The sequence below is a fragment of the Mauremys reevesii genome, linkage group 1 (assembly GCF_016161935.1).
Source record: "Mauremys reevesii isolate NIE-2019 linkage group 1, ASM1616193v1, whole genome shotgun sequence".
Taxonomy (NCBI): Eukaryota; Metazoa; Chordata; order Testudines; family Geoemydidae; genus Mauremys; species Mauremys reevesii.
Window position 1 is genome coordinate 327,111,915 of NC_052623.1, and position 19,156 is coordinate 327,131,070.

Below are 19,156 nucleotides of genomic sequence, written 5' to 3' on the forward strand. Positions count from 1 at the left end.
CCCCATCTCCCAACCTCCTAATCTCCCAGACTCTTCTGCTCCTTCACAGCTCACCTGGCAGGCTGCCAGAGACTATGGCTCCCAGGGCTTCCACATGTAAATAAGGCTCCCAGGTGTTACCTTCCCCACTGTGAGGCATTAATCTGTGAGCTCCCATTCTCTTATCATAAATGTGAAGGGTAACAAAGAGACGGGGCAAGAGAGAAGAGACATAAATGTAATCGATTTAAATGTAATCCACATTATAGTAATTAGATACTTGGCTATCTTCTCAGGACTTCTTGAGTAAAAGTAACTTGGTGGCTGCACAGCAATGCTTTCATGAGACAATGGCAGCATCCCCCAAAGATCTCATCATAATCTGCTTGCATTAGTGTATGTAAATTAGTACACAGTGGAGATAACTTTAACCTGTGGAGAATGAGCAGGTGGAGGTCCAATATACACCATGGACCATATTTTTCCAGATAGCCCTACTCTTTGTTGATGTATTTGTGACTTTCTAGAAGAAAGGTTTGTTTGACTGGATTTCCTCACTTTCTTTAATCATTTACAGAGAATTTTGGTTCTATGAAATCTGTTGAGCACCTCAGTATTGGTTTCTGAGAAAGCAATGCATAAATGCAGTTTTCACCCTTCCTGGATATACCCAGACTTGCGAGGAACCTCACTACCACCTGTCCTTTGCTTGAGGCAGCCTTGTCTGCGCCTGCCAGGAGTCAGTTCCCCAACTCCACCAGCCTCTGAAAACAGAAGCACTGCTTTCCACTGCCTTCCACAGGCCTCTTTGTCTCTTTGCAGGTTAATGATAGGCACACTCCAACTCCCAAGTCCTCTGAGTGTCCCCCTAGAGTGCCCAATCCTTGAGCCACTGGACAATCACAGAATTCCCAGATCCTGTGCTCCCAAAGGAACAGAACACACCAGCTTACCAGCACCTAAATGCTCAACACACAGCATTTAGATATGTTTATAGTAAAATCAAAAAGGTTATTTAACAAAGAATAGAGATTCAAATGATAGCAAGTGGAAATATTGTAAACAAAAGTTTACTGTCGCAGGTCATGCATGCTCCATCCTCCTTTGGGGTGGGGCAAGGGTTATTATAGACCCCAGGCCAAGTCTGCAGGACTCCTCTGGGTCCCGGAGTAGTGTGGCCTAACAGCCAAAGTCAATATATTCACCCTCTCTATAAGGGCGGGGTGGCCTATCAGTCAGAGTCCATATAGTCGCCAGTGTTCTCTCTAAGCTGTGCACCTGTGCGGCCGCACAAGAGTCAGTCAAGTGTCGTGCACTTGACTAATAGAGCCGTGCACATCCGGTGACTTGTGTGCAGGTGCCCCTCCCACACTGCTCCTGCCCTCTGCCTTGGTGCCCTGGCCAGCGGCTCCCGGGACCCTCCTGCTTGCTGTGCAGAACGGTGGGGAGGGAGGGAGCTAATGTCAGGGTGTCCCCCTCCCCTCTGCCCATGTACCCCCATCTCCGCAGAGCGGGGGAGAGGGGACTGGGCTTGGGAATTAGAGGGAGCTGCTGCCGGCTGCTACAGCCTGAAGGAACCTTCAGACTGGTGAGTACCTCTCTGCTTAAAGAGACAGAGTACGGTCTCTCATACACTCCCCCCACAGCCAGCACACACACACTCTGTCTCTGTCTCTGTCTCTGTCTCTCTCTCTCTCTCACACACACACACACACAGTCTCTGTCTCTCTCTCCCCCACCCCACACACACACTGTCTCTGTCTCTCTCTCTCCCCTACACACACAGTCTCTCTCTCACACACACATACAGTCTCTGTCACATATACACACACACACACATACACTCTGTGTCTGTCTCACACACACAGTGTCTCTGTCTCTCTGTCTCTGTTTCACACACACATACACACATACACAATTTAAAAGGGCCCAGATGCCCCTGGCTGCCGCAGTAATGGTGTCTGGGAGCCCTGGGCCCATTTATATTGCCAGGGCAGGCCACAGGGCTCTGAGGCACATGTGGCTGCTCTGAGGCCGAGCCTCACACTTTGGGGGTCCCCGCAAGCTGGCGTGGGGTAGGTCTTGGAAGTGATGGATTTGTCACTTCTGCCCCGGGACCGGGCCCCGTCCCCTCTAAGGATGGCCCTGGCCAGAATTCCTGTCAGCAGGCCTGCTCATACTCACACTGTTTCTCTCTCACACACACACGCTCTCTCTGTCTGACACACATGCGCACTGTCTTGCTCACATGCACACTCTCTCTCTCTCTCTCTCACACACACACACACACTGTCTCACACTCACATACATTCTGTCTCTTTCACACTCACCTCCCAACACATACTTGTGTTATTATTGTTAGTCCTTGATACTTCCTGCAGTGCACATATATTCTCTGTAATTTTATTCTTTCAAAGTGCTGTTATTTTAGTTTTTTGACTGGTCTATGCATTTCACAGTTTTATTTCTCTCTTATGCTTAAATTTAATTCTTTGAGTAGTGAGTTCTAAAATGCCTAACCTGTCCTGGCTGGAGTAATTATCCCTATGGTAACCCTTTAAATATATATATTATATTTAGTTTTTTTGTTTCTACTGGGGGCGCACATCTGCATATTACCTTGATATTGGTGCCCATAACAAAATTCATTCTGCATATGGATGGAAAAAAATAGAGGGACCATTGAAAGTTGCCCTCTCTATCAGTGCCATGTAGCCTAGCAGCCAGAGTCAGTAGGGTTGCCCTCACGAGCAGGGCTGGGCAGCCTAGCAGCCAGCATCAATAGGGTTGGTGAGGTGGGCCGCCACCTCAAGATGGACAGCAGCTAGGATAAGAGGACCTGAGACCTGCCTCTCCATCAGGTCCCAACCCATGGCCACCAGCTCAGTGGGGATCCAGCCGAAACACGTTGAGCTAGTCTCTGGTTCTCCAACCACCTTCCTGCAAAGATTCCCTGGGTTGCTTCCTACCCACTTCTCCGTGGCTTGTGGTCTCAGAGTTCCCCCAGTCTCTCCTTCCTCCGTGGCATTGAGAGCCTGGGGGGCATGGGCCACTGCCATCTGGCTGACCTCTGCATTGTGCTGTGCCAGCGGTCCTTCAGCAGGAGCCTGCAGCACACCTCCTTCCTCTCCAGCAGAATGAGCCCTGAATGAGCTGGGCTCCAGCCAGATCATGTCCAGCAGGGTCGAGAGGGTGTGGCCTCCTTGGCCCAAAGAGAGGAATTAACCCCTACAGTCCCCAGTGTGGACCATGCACGCCCTGTCACAGTTACATGTAAAATAACATCATGACACACATTCTAGAACCTAGACTTACTTAACTAGACACCCACTGGCTTAACAAAGTTTATCTGACCCCCAAAGCCATTGCAATGTTTTTCAGCCAATCCTGGGTGTGATCCCTTTTTCAATCAACCACACTGTCAGCTTTCTTCCTAGGTGAAGGCTGCAGAGTGAGTTCCTGTACTTACAGTTATAGTCCAAAAATCCATTGTCTTCAATTGTAAAGAGGATTCCCACCTGCTAGTCTATTTCTTCCTGTCCATTTCCACGCTGGAAGATTCTACTATCCCTTCATTAGCATTTGGTTCAGACTGTAAATGGGCATCCAGTGTGAACCATACAATACTCAATTTACATATAGATAGATGGATAGATAAACATCACATATCTGAAAGAAACTTGTTCATCACCTTTTGATAACCAGGCCCACCTCACAAATCTTAAGAGCACATTTTTTAGTTTACATACATAATGCCTTTCATATTATCCATCCATACATTTCATAACAATTATGATAATCAGTGTGACACAGGATTTCAATATAGACCTCCCCTTTGATGAGCTATTATGTAGAGACAAGTCCCAGAGGATACCTCTCACCCTGTGCACCTCTTGCCCTCTGCCAGCTGGCACCAAAGAGGTCCCTGGGTCACAGCAGTGCAGATGTATCAGTACAGAAGAGTAGATGCAGAAGCAAAAGTAAGACCACTAGGAAGATTTTATAAAACACACTGAGAAAACTTATCAAAAAGAGAGGATGACAAATACAGCATGTGGCATGGTAAAATGCTTGCATACTATGCTGAAAGGTCTTCATAAGAAGATCATGGTATATTATGCTATGTCACATTTGCTCAAGCAAGTTTGGAGACAGTACATGAACATTAAATAAATACACCTGCTAATGGCTAGTGCTAAGTAAACCTGAAAGTTTGCATAAAAATTAACCCCAGGTTATGGTCTCAGTAGTAATAACTGGCTCATATATTGATGCACCAATGAACAGCCACCTAGATAATGGTGCTTTGTACTGGGAAATGTGAACGAGTAGGTAAGCATGACAGGGCCGCCCAGAGGATTCAGGGGCCCTGGGGTCTTCAGCGGTGGGGGGCCCCCGCTTCAGTGGTAATTTGGTGGTGGGGGGTCCTTCCTCTCCAGGACCTGCTGCTGAAGTGCCCCGAAGACCCGCGGCGGGAGCCCCCACTGCCAAATTACCATCGAAGACCCGGCACTTCGGCGGCAGGTCCCACTTCGGTGGTAATTCGGCAGCGGGGGGTCCTTCCACCCCGGTGGAAGGACCCCCAGCTGCCGAAGACCCGGAGCAGAAGAAGCTCCAGAGGCAAGAGTTTTCTGGGGCCCCCAGAGCGAGTGAAGGACCCCGCTCCAGGGGCCCCGAAAAACTCTCGTGGGGGCCCCTGTGGGACCTGAGGCAAATTGCCCCACTTGCCCCCCCCCCGGCAGCCCTGAAGCATGAAAGATCCTGAAAATAGTGATATCCTATTTAATAAAAAAATAATGGACATGCTCTGGAGTTTCGTTACTTTCTCTGCTCATACAATTTCAGTGCAGCTATGTCAAATTATACCATCTGAGAATCTGGCCCGAATGGATGGCCCACAATAACTGAATAAACAGAGGAGTCTCTCTGATGTACTTAAATGCTAATGAAATAGAAAGACACTAGGAGAATATTCACTTGAAGGAACAGTAGCAATCCACTCCAGATAGAAAATAAACTTTCTTTCTCCATCAGCTTATTTGCTTGATTGATAAAATGAGTAGTTAAGAGACCCATCTCTTCAGCTGCCTCATGAATTTGATGAATGGAAAAGTATATTTTATCTCACCGCCTTTTCTTAAATATAGAAATTAACAATCCCAGGTTGCTTTCCATATTTTACAGGAAATATATCATCCATATGCCAGTGAAGGGGTGGGCCACCAAGAAAATCAAATATAAAAATCACAGTGATTTAGCTTGTGAAGCAAAGAATAAACCTACAGGAATTGAGATGCCACAAATTAAAGCAAAAGAGAATTGCCTTACTTTTATGTGCACATCAACCCTGAAACATTCAAATATAAATAGTAATGATGGATAAAATAAGTGAAAACAGAAAGAATTTCTGTATGTAATGAACAGAAAAATAAGAGCTGGAAATTACTGAAAACCAAGGATGACAAATAAATACTGAAATACAATAAACCCTTCCTTTACATCCAGACATAACTTTGCAACTGTAGATGGGAGAATTCATTTATTCTTTTTTCACTTAACCCCACTGTCATACCGTACCCAATAGTGCAGAAGTCGACCGCCTCAGTATAGGCATAGATCTTGCTGGGCATGAATAAACTTGCATATATATTGATTTGAGTGCCAGGTTAAACTGTAAACAAGGGTGTGAAAGGCTGTGTGCTAGAGATGGTGTTTTCAGACTAGTGAGATAAGTGGTAGCACCATGAACTGATAAACTTGAAATGTAAATAAATGAAGGACATAAGTGATTGGTCCTTACATGAGCTGTATGATGTCCAAACCATTAGATTCAAGAAGTATAGGTGTTAATAGCAAGGGAAAATGTATATAAACTGTGTATGTGTAACATGATTTGGAATTGTGGTATCACCCCGGTACCTAAACCCCGGGTGTCTGGGCCCAGTGTGGGCATAGAGCTGTTACATGCTGAATAAAGTAACCTAAATCATGAGCTGGAGTCAAACTGAATTTGTGGATCCCAGTGAACTGGGTGAAGTATTGCCCCAGAACTGGACATAGTGTGATGGAGAAGCTGAGTGGAAAAGGTCTTGGTGGGAATCCCAAGAACCTGCCCAGGCCTGGCCTGTTTTCCTTTTATGAATTTTGAAATGTCAGTGGTTCGAATTATCTCAATTACATTGATACTGATATTCTCTGTAGTTATAATAGTTTGTCAAGACATACTGTTTATTGCTCATTTTTAATGTTAGCCCTTCCTCTGCCAATAATCTTAAATATGTTCTCCCACATAACTGCACCTTGTATGAGTTATGAGTGATACAAACCATTGTGTTTCTTTAGTTTTGTGCCAGTGAAACTCCACTGAAATCAGTAGAATTATACTGACATAAAACTGGACTAAACGCAGTGGTGAATAAGCCCCACAGTATCTTCTTTGTACAATGTGTCAGGTTATTAAACATGTAGTATATGGTATAGTATACTGTGGTCTTCTAAGTATGACATCATGGTACAGCGTGCAGGCTTTTACCCTACAACATATTTTATGTGTCAAAGTTGGTTAAAAACCAATACACTGGGCTGGAGCCTCAGCTGGTGTAAAAAAATGCAACTTCACAGACTTTAGTAAAATAGTAAAAATTACTTTTCTGCTCATTATAGTGAATGGAGCTGAATCCAATCAAACCCTTGAGGATCTGGCTCAATAAATTAAAACATAACATGACTTATTTTGAATTATAAAATGCTGCCAAGAAGCTTAGCATTCCTCAGGTCGGGATATGTGTATATACTTATTTCAGAGACAGAAGTACTCACCTACTTTGAAGCAGATGGCAATAGAGAAAATACTGAAAAAGCAGAAGCAATTTATCCCTTTTTCTTCTCCCAGATAATATGCTTGACTTGGACATCAAAGTAAATGACAATATTTGACAGAGAGAAAATAACGAAAAGTCAACTAATAATTCATTAGAATACTTTGCTGATGACCACCTAAGTTTCCAAAGATTTTTACTGAAGTCTAAATTACAAGAAAATAAAGTCAAATGAGCCATTTTATTATTTCACATGAGTTACAATGAGAAAATGGTATCCTTACTATGGAAATAGACTGATTAATTTTCTGCATGCTCCCAACATTTTATATCCTTTTGATTGATCGTTACCTTATTTTAGCTCTTTTGCCTTTCATGGACTGTTTGCCACAAGCCTAAAGGAAGTTACCGGTGGGGTCAGATTGTGAATGCTGGGCAGCAGAGATATACCAAAGCCCAGTCCCTCTGGTCTTTGGTCACTGTTTGAAGTCTTTGCAAGATGGTTTGACATAATGGTTGAAATCTTTGCTTAATTGAAGTCAGTAGCAAAGCTCCCACTGACTTCAGAGAAACCAAGATTTCACCCAAAGTCCTTTCCACCTTTTCTAATTTTGTGGAGGTATTCAGTTTAATACACCTCCTTCTACTATACAGTTCACTGACTTATCTGAGCATAAATAAGAAGTATGGGCCAGATGTTGAAAGGTATTCCTGCACCTAAAGATGCAGATACATGTCTAGAAGTATTTTCAAAAGCATCTAGGCACTTGGGGTCAGATTTTTAAAGATATTTAGGCACCTAACTACCATGAAATTTAAGTGTCTAAATACCTTTAAAAATCAATCAGAGCACTTTTGAAAAATCTCACTAGGCACATATCCGCAGCTTTTGGTGCAGAAATACTTTTAAAATGAGTAAATGAGACCCATCAGTTTTCCTCTGTAACATTATGCTGTAATCATCTTCTACTGACATCTAACAACACTTAATATGCATTCAAATAATTAGTCCAAGCTAAAAAAGCAAACAGGGTAATATTTCTTTTAATAATGTGCTGCTTGCCAAGGATTCACTGAAACCACTAGTTCTGGATAATCCTTTTTCTAATTCTATGGATACTAAAAAATTGACTAGCCTAAAAGTGAGAAACATATCTCTCCACTTGACAAAGTCCAAAGGTAGGACACAATTTGAGCTGGAGCCCCAATGTGAGAATGTAATGTCAAATATCACTTTTTGTAATCTTCACTTCATGAGTCAGTGTTTCTCAGTGTTAATAATCTACTGTAATAATATCAGATTGGTGTGGGATAGAGGACAAATTGGATCTAGTGTGAGCACAATGGAAAACCATGCCAGGAAAAGGTTCACCAGCTTTTTCAAGATTCTTCTCTCTCAGCTTTGTGACAAGGAAAATTGCATCCTTATATTTTCAGTCAATTGCCTGGTTTATGGAGAGATGCTTACTACTAGAAACTCTCTTGATTTATTGCAAAATCACATTAACAAAATTATTTATAAAATAAACACTACACTGTATTTGGATAGCTCTTTCACCACAAAAAAATCCAACAACTATTTAACCTGTGAACTGTCAAGGCTCTTACAGATAATCAGTTGATGGTTCTATGGTTAAAATTAAAGATATATTTATGATCAAAGAGATCCTGCAGTTAGCATTTGTTAGTCACTGATATTTGCCTGCAGACTTTGACTAAGCTGTTTGATAACCCAGTTATTCATTGAAGAACTTGTTTGGTGATTTGCAGCATATTCTGTCACAACTGACCTTGTCGCTATCATTGTAAATGCAACAAAGCACGTGTATGAGTTCAGTGTATTGGCATTTTCTGTGACATATTAGCAGTGATGAGGAAAACAACTGGATAAATATTAGACATTAATTTCCTTCTCATTCCTGAATACTCTTTAATTAGATTTAGACAGTAAACAATGCTTCTATATCTTATCACAACTATGAGTTGAAAGGTGGATTTAACAATATCTGTGTATATTTCTCAATGTTTGTTGAACAGAATTGTTGGTGTTTGTGTGACATATATATCTGTAATCATGCTGTAAAGTTCTTTAAAGTTGCCCAGTGTATCACTTCTTTTGCTTAAAACCCCTACAGAATTCAAGAGGATGGAAATCTACTAGCATATCTTCTAAGAAAGGAAGGCAAGGAGAATGCATTGGACAACAATGATACATTTTAATGTCTATGCTGCAGATCAATGTTGTCTGTGTCCATGAACTAATGACAGATAGTTACATTCCATGAGTTACTCTTTTGTTATTCCATGGCCACCAGTTTAGCTTAACTACCGGAACACCTACCAAGTTGGTACCAAACAAATGACTAAGCATATCACTAGCATTCTCTCTCTCTATTTTTTAGACTGTTTCATTTCATCATTCTCATTCTATGCAATTGCCTACTTTGGGAGTGGAACTGAGACTAAGTTTTACAATGAAAAAACAGAACAGTGTAAAAGCAGGAGAAGGAAGAATTGCAAATATTTGAAACCTAATACAATTTCATTATTTCTATAGGAGATAGGCAAAATTGTCCTCTGTTATTCCCAGTGGGTGGAATAGTTTCTGCTTTTGTGAAGCTTCATGGGTGATATTGTCCACCATGCCCACTCAGGGAAGAAATCTACATCATCTGAAAATTACAAAATCAAATAACTTCCCTGTTAGACATGCACAGCTGGATGTTTGCACCACTGCTGCTCTCTTAAACCTGATTTTCTTCCTACTGTTGTCCTTTTATCTCCTTCCCTTATGTTCCTTTGCTTTTCCCTATTTCATGCTGTCACTATGGTGCTGAATCCCAATGAACCAATGCTTAGGGTAAGCCCTTTAAAATGTGAGTATTATTATTTGTATCGCATTGCCATCCACAATGTACTAGGCATTAGCCAGACATATAGGAAGACATGGTCCCTGGCTGAACAATTTGAAGTTTAAGACAAGAAATGTAGGGAAGGGAAGGAAAAAGGATACAAGCAAAACAGGAAGCACTTTATATACATTATATCTGCATATATACCATTGTAAAATATAGATTAATAGATTATAAGGCCGGAAGGGCCATTGTAATCATCTAACCTGACCTCCTGAATATCATAGGCAACAGAACGTACATTGAATTAATTTCTGTTTGAACTAAAGCATAACTTTTAGAAAAACATCCACTCTAGATTTAAAATTACCGGCGATGGAGAATCCACCACAACCCTGGTACATTTTCCCAATGATTAATAGCCATCACTGTTAAAAATTTGCACCCTACTTGTAGTTTGAACTGCCACCTGTTGGATCTTGTTACATCTTTGCCTATTAGATTGAAGATATCATTATCAAAGTTTTGTTCCCCATGTAGATACTTATAAACTGATGAAGTGAGCCGTTAACATTCACTTGGGTAAGCTAACCTTAAGTCATTCTCATGGCTCTTCTCTGAGCCATATTCAGAGGTAATATAACCTCCCTACTCCTACTTGAGTTTTCCATTTTGGTCACAGCATTGTACTGGAGCTCATGTTCATCAAATTATCTACCATAACCCCCAAGTCCTTTTCAGAGTCACTGCTTCCCAGGATAAAGTCCCCTCATTGTGTAAGTAAGGCCTATATTCTTTGTTCCTAGATGTCTGCCCTTCAATTTGGCCAAATGGAAATGCATATTGTTTGCTTGCACCCAATTTACTAAGTGATCCAGATCACTTTGTATCAGTGACCTATTCTTTTTCTTTGCCATTGCCCCGAACTTTATGTCATCTGCAGACTTTAACATTTTTATCAATGACCTGGAAGAAAATATAAAATCAAACAGCATAAGACCAAGAACGGTACCCTGCAGGATTCCACTAGAAACACGTCTGCTCTTTGGTGATTACTAAGGTTATGATTCTGTCACTAGTATTTTTAGTAAAAGTCAGGGACAGGTCAGGGGCAATAAACAAAAATTCATGGATGCCCGTGACCTGTCCCTGACTTTTACTAAAAATATCCTGGGGCTGGGGGACAATCAGAATGCTTCCAGGGGTTGCAGCTGCACCAGCCCCAGCCCCAGGTGGGGCTGACCCAACCCTGGCCACTGCTCCGGTAGGCCAGGGACCGCAGCTCTGGCTGCCAGTCAGCTGTTCGATGGCCCTGGGACTGACTGCTGGTCAACTGTTCTGATTGCTGCTGCCCCAGAGCTGGCTGCTGTTCCAGTCGTCCTGGGTCTGCTGCAGGCCAGCTGTTCTAGGGTCCACTGCTTCAAAGCTGGCTGCTGCTCTGGTGGCCCCAGAGCTGACTACGGCCATTGTTCTGGTGGCTGCTGCTCACAGGCCCGTGGCTGGCCACCAGTCAGCTGTTCAGCAGCCCTAAGGTTGACAGCTGCTCCACCCTGCCCCAGAAAACACCATGAAAGTCATGGAATCTGTGTCCTCCATGACAGAACCGTATCCTTCATGATTACCCATTTACAATGACATTTTGTGACCTGTCAGTTAGCTAATTTAATCCATTTAATGTCTGCCATGTTGATATAGTATCATTCTAGTTACTTAAACATGTTGTGTGGCACAAAGTCAAATGCCTTGCAGGAGTTTAAGTATATGACATCAGCACTATTACCTTTATCAACCAAACTTGGAATCTCATCAAAAAAGGCACCAAATTAGTTTCACAGGATCTATTTTCTATAAACTCACCTTGATTGGCAGTAATTGTATTACCCTTCTTTAATTCCATTATTTTTCCTGGGATTGATGGCAAGCTGACAGGCCTATATTACCCAGGTCATCCCATTTACACTTTTTAAACACTGGTACAACATTAGTTTCTTCTAGTCTTCTGCAATATATATAAATATACATTAACTGTGCCAGATTGCCCCTCAGCCTATCCATTATTAATCAGCCAGCTTCCTGTAGGTGTTACCAAAGAAGTGGGTCTTAATGAGGGATTTGAAGTAGGAGAGGATAATGGTCTTACAGCTCAGTATGATATGATAATAAAATCTTACCACATTTTCAAGTACCAGGCAGGTCAAGTTATCTCATTACCTAAGGGTATTTTGGTGTTCTCAATTGTAGCTATAAGCTGAGTAGTTCCTTACTTTACACTTCTAATTCACATACATTTAAGCTCTTCTAATGGGATTATAGCCCTATGATGATTCATGACAGGCAAATAAGTATATTCTCCTTTTGCATCTTGCAGCACCCCCACTAGCATTAAAGGAAGTTATGCACACGTGTCAAGAGGAAACTATACCCCACAGTCTATTAATACAAATGGCATCTTCCACAAACAGTCTTCTAAACAGCAATTTGGGTGTCCTGAAGCTCTCAAGTCATTCAGGAGAAATGACTCTGATTTCAACAATTGAGCAGCACAGATTCATCGGTTCCCCCCAAAGCACTCACAAGAGACTCTCAACAAGGCCTTTTTTTGTTTTAGTTAGTGGAAATGTCTTCCATTCTCAAGCCTATTAACTTGTAACAATAGAAATAATAGCAGCTGAGACAGGTGCAGAAAGTTTAATTCTCTTCTTGTGAGCTTAGAATTTAAAAAGGGAGTTAAAAAAAACTCATGATAAAAAAGGGTATTAAAATTCATGAATGCCAGTATAATATAATTTTGTTCTGCACAGTTTTTCAGGGATTGTTGTCAGGTTCTATTCCACTGTTAGCCATCATTAACAGCAAATATGACAGATACACTAATGAAATCGATTTGGTCGTGTTATCAATTTAATTCAAAAAATGTAACCCCATTTTATCATCATGTAGGTTATAAAGTCAGAGAGGCTAAATGTCATCTGTCACTGTGAGAGTGTATTCTTTTAGAGTAGCTAGTAATTAAATGTAGGCGCACTAGTGTTTTGCTTTTTAGCCTCTCAACTCACAAACTTTGTTTTAATTACTCCAGCCATAAGCACTATTTGAAATCATCCAGGGGGCTGAAATGTTGGATTGTAAAATCTGGAAAATATTCAGTGCAACTGACTTGATATTGTTTTGAAATCTGATATATTCTAAAGATGAGAGATGGCTTAGTGTGCAAAATATTCTATATTCACCTACTAAGGAACTGATTTATTCCTGACATACCTAAAACTCCCCTTGGCGCCAAGGAAGTTTGGAGAGTATGAGTAATGCAGTGTGGGCCTTTCAGGTATAAATATTTCTCCTATTAACAAAAAGAGAGCTACACATGCATAGAATCTTATCAGACTGTAATACACCAATACTGGTTTCCTTAAATGAGCCCTCAGTAATCTCTTGCTAGGGAAAGAAACACCTGATGAAACGATTGCAATTTATTGTGATATCACTTTAAAAGTCTTATTGTAAAATTAACACATTAAACTATATACTGTTAGTGCAGATGTCATCAAGCACTGTTGTTACATACAGCCTTTCAGGTTCTATTCTGAGCATGTGAGCAAACAGTCAGTCCTGGGAGAACTGTGTGCTTTTGCTACTGTACGAGGTTCGGGGTGAGAGAAGGAGAATTTTGTCCTCTGCCATGGGCTCTGCTTAGTGTCAGTTCTTGAGGAAGACTTGCTCTCTGTGAAGCAGACTGTGGTGTTGGGCGAAGCTTCCTGAAAGAAGGAATAGCCCTGCAACCTGTGGTGACTACCTGTATTCCAGGACTGACACATACATGTGTAGAAGAAACAAATTTCATTTAGACTATACCCAGACTCCACACCACTGATTCTTCTCCACCTACAAGGCCCCTGTTGTCAGTAGCTACCGGTGTAGTGCTCTGCTCTTGTTCGATGATGATAACAGTCGGCTGCGTGCATGTTCCCTCTGTGTGCTGCCCCGGCTCTGCGCAGATAGCTGACACAGCAAACCCCGAGAGAACCCCCAAAGACCACAGACTCTAGTAAGGTACGAAGGAACCCGAGCCAGGTGCCAAACGAAGCACAGTAATAGTTTCCTATAGACTCTACAGGACATACTACGAATATATGCCCCCTGGCAATGGACACAGCTCAGTCAGTGGCGGAACTTTCCACTGCCCGCTAGACTGGGCAAAGATATGCACTCTGGGACCAATTTTTATACAGTTACAGGACAGATTACTCATCCCTGCAGACATATTGAGGTACAGCTCCTTGGCTCATTAGGGTCTCCCCTTTGATCATGTTGTTCCAGACAAACAGATCTATCCATCATGCTGTCCTGTCTTTAAGATGCACCAGCCTGTTCCTTGTTATGTCTATGGAGTGTCCTGATGTCATCTTGGCACAAGTTTCTCTTCTCGCCACTTCTGTGAGGGAGGCCTGCCTCTGGCTCACAGCACAGCTTTTGCTTAGCAATGCCTGGAAGTACTTTGGTTCAGGCTTCAGGCCTCAGACTAGGCCTCTGACACAAGAGTTTATGTTTCAGGGCCTCATCTTACTACAGCCCCAGACACATGTTAACCCTGGACAATTACGCTTCGAGGAATGTCATTTTTCAAGGGATGAAGCCCTTTAAAGAAGACCCACAATTCTCCAGGCAGGAAAGATGTAGTGGTAGCAGCAACCACTTCAGGAGTCAGGGCAAGAAGATAGCCAAGTCCCCTCTTACCTCTACAGAATTTTAACTTCAGAGACATATAGCTGGAGTGGTCGCTCCTCTCTGTTGTCCTCCAGGGAGCACTGGGAGCAGTATTTTTACAGGCTCAGACACTTTGGTGATGTCAGCAGTTCCAGATTCTGTGAGCTATTCTGTGGGGTTGGTGGGGTTGCCAACCCTCCGGGATTGTCCTGGAGTCTCCAGGATTTAAAGATTAATCTTTAATTAAATATTATGTCATGTGATGAAATCTCCAGGAATTTGTTGGGAGAGTGACTCCAAGATGGGGGTAAGTTACTGAGTATTGGGTTACATAAGAGGCAAGCCCTAGTGGCACATCCCTGGCTCTGGATTTCCAGGCCATGAGTGTACACTTCATAACAGATCAATGGATTGTCTGCTCTCTTACACCTGAAAGCTGCAGGGACCCAATCCTTCTTCTGAACAGCAGCAGTGAGAGTGGACAAGCCCTTGGTGGAGCATAGACTTCAGGGGATTTATGCTGCTATAGAGGGAGGTGCCTGATCATCTGAGGAGTTAGGGGGATGGTTAGTCTGTGTAAGAAAGGAGGAAAAACAAATAAATCAGTGCAGTGATATAAAAATAATATGCAGTGAACCAATGGTGACTTTTTCTGGGAGATGCAAATATAGAGGGAGCCCAAAACATCAGGGTTTGACAGGGTCTTTAAAATACAGTCAAACCTTGCAATAACGCGCCCCGCCATAACACGAAATCGCATATAATGCGATCATAAGTTGGTTCCCCTTTAAGGCCTAATACCAGTGGTCCCCAATGCCATAGTGCCTGCCGGGACATTGATGTGCCCCCGCCTAGTGTCCAGCAAGGGAGAGAAGCTGCGGCCCTGTGCCTGCTGGGGACAGAGAACTCCGAGGCTGCGGGTGCCGGTGCTCACTGTCCCCGGCAGGCGCGGGGCCGTGACTCCTCTTGAAGCCAGAGAGAAGCCACGGCCCCACACCTGCCAGGGACAGAGAGCACCGGCACCCACAGCCTTGGAGTTCTCTGTCCCCGGCAGGCGTGGGCCGCAGCTTCTCTCTCCTGCTGGGCAATAGGCACTAGGCGGCGCACATCAATGCACCGGGTTGGGGACCACTGACTTAAACTGAGCAGCTTGAAATCCGGCTATACCGCGACCCTGCATTTAGTGCGATGGAATTTTTTGGACCCCAAACATCGCATTATAGCGGGGTTTCACTGTACTATAAACAAACACATGAGCAAATGTTTTGGAACCACTGACTTATGGACCTTGTTAGCCTATGATATTATATTATAGTACAGGTTCCAAGGATTTTAGTGATTAGAGCAGGAAAGAGGGAGTGAGGACATATGGGTCCTGTTGCTGGTTCTTTGTGCCTCAGTTTACCAATCTGTAAAGTGAGGTTACCACTATTTACTTATTGTTAACTCAGCTAGAATTCTCCCATGGACAACTGCTCTGGCACAGATCACCCTCACATGCCTTGTTTTGCATGTGTTAGAAGTTTTGAGTTATACTGTGTCTAGTTCTGGTATTCACAATTCAAGAAGGATGTTGATAAATTGGAGAGGGTTCAGAGAAGAGCCATGAGAATGATTAATGGATTAGCAAATGTGCCTTATAGTGCTAGACTCAAGAATCTCAATCTCTTAAGCTTAACAAAGAGAGGGTTAAGGTGTGACTTGATTGCAGTCTGTAAGCACCTACATGAGGAACAAATATTTGATAATGGTCTCTTCAATCTAGCAGACAAAGGCATAACAGAATCCAATGGCTAGAAGTTGAAGATAGTCAAATTCACACTGGAGATAAGACATCGATTCTTAACACCAAAGGTAGTTAACTATTAGACCCGGGACTGGCAACCTTTGGCACGCGGCCCGTCAGGGAAATCCGCTGTTGGTATGGGACGGTTTGTTTACCTGCAGTTCGCCGTTCCAGGCCAATGGGAGCTGCGGGAAGCAGTGTGGGTCGAGGGATGTGCTGGCTGCTGCTTCCCGCAGCCCCCATTGGCCTGCAACGGCAAACTGTGGCCAGTGGGAGCTGCAATCAGCTGAACTTGTGGACACTGCAGGAAAACAAACTGTCCCAGCCCACCAGCAGATTTCCCTGCTGGGTCACCTGCCAAAGGTTGCCAATCCCTGTATTAGACCAATTCATCGTCATGGTAGATTCTCCATCACTGGCAATTTTTAAATAAGTTTTTTTTCTAAAAGACATCCTCTAGAAATTATTTTGGGGAAGTTCTATGACCTGTGTATACAGGAGATTAGATTAGATGATCATAATGGTCCCTTCCAGCTTTGACATCTATGAATTTGTGCACACTATCACTATACATTCTTTTTGGAATAGCTTAAACCCATTCTCAAATCAGGGCCTTAAACACTAGAAGGCATCTTCTAAGCCACTATGAGATGAGACACTGTACTACTGAGAGCTTAATGACAGACAAATGTTTTATTTTTGGTTTTGGTCATTTGAGATTAACACTTGAGCTATGAAAGTGCTCAGAAATGACTGATAGTAGCGTTTAACACATTTTTTATCATTTGCCTTTATTTCTTTTACTCCATTTCACTTTCTACCTTTGTTTTTCTTACCTTGTTTGCATTTGTATTTCTTTGAACCTGGCCTTTTAATATTTCTTATATGCATTTTCTTGTCTGGTTACACTTTACATTCCCTTGCTCACCTTTATGGCTCCTTTTGGCACAGTGCTGCCTTCTGACACATGGATGTGTTTCACTATGGGTGAAATCTGATCCAGCTGCATAGAGCCAAAGTAATCAGGCTCTATGTGGGCAAAATGCTGAGGGACTGGGGAAATGAAATCCAGTGCTCAACCAGGTCCAGGACATAGGGTTGCTCGCATAGTCCTGTGTAATCTTCCCTCCACGCTTCACCCCACCTTCTGCTTTTTCAAGCCTACGTAGCTGCAATCCCTCCATGCCAGTTGCACAAGTTGATGCCATTGGATTCACATAAATATGGATCTCATTGCTCCTCCCCCTGGCCTACCTGAGGCCAACTGGAGACTCCTTATGAGTGCATAGGAACCCTGATACAGATGCTTCACTGTAGGTGCAGTGACCATACTTGTGCAACAGTCAGCTTGACAACATAGATATCAAAGTGCACCACATTTCCAAGAGCAGATCTCAACAAATAGTACAGCCAGTTTCTACCCTTAACGCACCAGTCCCAGTAGAGTAGGAACATAGTAAGGGCTCTGCTGGAAAAGATCAAACATTTTTTTATTTGTGCTACGTATGTTGGTACATGAGGTGCCCAGAGCTGAACATACATTAAGGTGAAGTCTTTGATTAATACACTGTGGTCCTAATATCTATCATATTAGTCACGATTCTCTTCTTAAAAATGCTTAACATCTTATTTACCTGGTTGACCCACAAAGTGGGCAAACACATTCACTGAGCAGTCCATAATGATGCCTTGAGGTTACAACTGGCTGAGAACCCAGTTGAATAAACAGGCAGTTTGAATTGTTTCTTGCGTTTCACCACCTTGCACTTGTTTGTAGTCAATTTCACTTGCCATTGTGTTGCACAGTTTCCTCTCTGCAGTTCCTCACACTCATCCCTAGTTTTAACTAACCTGTATAATTGAATAGTGCCAACAAACCACACAATCTCAGTGGTCACCCTCTCATCCAGGATGTTAACACATATGTTGAACCTCCAGGGCCCTTGTGTTGATCCACCCCCGAAGCAGCCCCTCATTAATCTCTGCCTCTGGTGAGTATTGGCCATTTATTTTTACTTATTTTCTATCGTTAACTAGTTTTTAGTCCATGATGGGACTTTATCGCTCACCTCATGGCTGTCAAGTTTCATGGAGCTTATACACATGAATCAAGAGACGAATATACCTTATTAGCAGCAGTACAGAAGGCAGATGAAATAGCATCCTTTTCACTTTCTGTTTCCCTTTTGTGTTTTTACTCTTTTTGGCTCCCCCAGCACTTAGACATCAAAAATTAGTTCGCTGAAATGGTGAATCCCTGCTATTGTTTTCCTGACTCTCTTGTTCTTCTTCTAATAATTCCAATGGGAAATCTAATTGGCCTAAGGGCTTGTCTCCACTGCTCAGTGAAGCTTGATTTAATACACCCAAGTTACTGCTTTTGAGCTAACCTAGCTTTAGTGAGTGTGACAACATTGCAAAACAACAGTCAAGCAACACAGAGAGATTGGATTAGCAGTTGTAACGCAGGCTGCTGCATCCTCCCTGCATTACTAGTTTGAGCATTTGGAGCATTAGTGCTTCAACCTGCCCCATCTGTCAGGCCAGCCAGTTCTAGCTTAAAGCTAGGACCACTTAACTCGATCCAGAGATGTGTGTGTGTGTGTGCACAGAAATCTAGTTAGGGCTAACACTTGAATTGTGGCTCAAGCTAACAATGCAGTGAAGACAATCCCTAAAGTCTCTTCAGTTTAGATTTACACTCACATTCTCATCTCCAATGCTGTAATGTTTCCCCCTAAACAGTCAGAATTGTCCCCTTTTTGTGTCCATGACTTGGCCTGGATTGTTTCATGAATCTTTAGGAGGCATGCCTCCTTTTTTACACAAAGCAAATTTAACCTGTGGAATTCATTGCCCCAATTTATCATTAAGGCTTTGAACTTAGCAGAATGAAAAACAAAAACAAAACAAAAATGGATAATACGATTGTATGGATAATCATAACCCCAACAGTTACATCAGGCAGAATAAAAATGTATAACGAATAAGGCTCCCTCCCTCCCCCCCGCCATCAT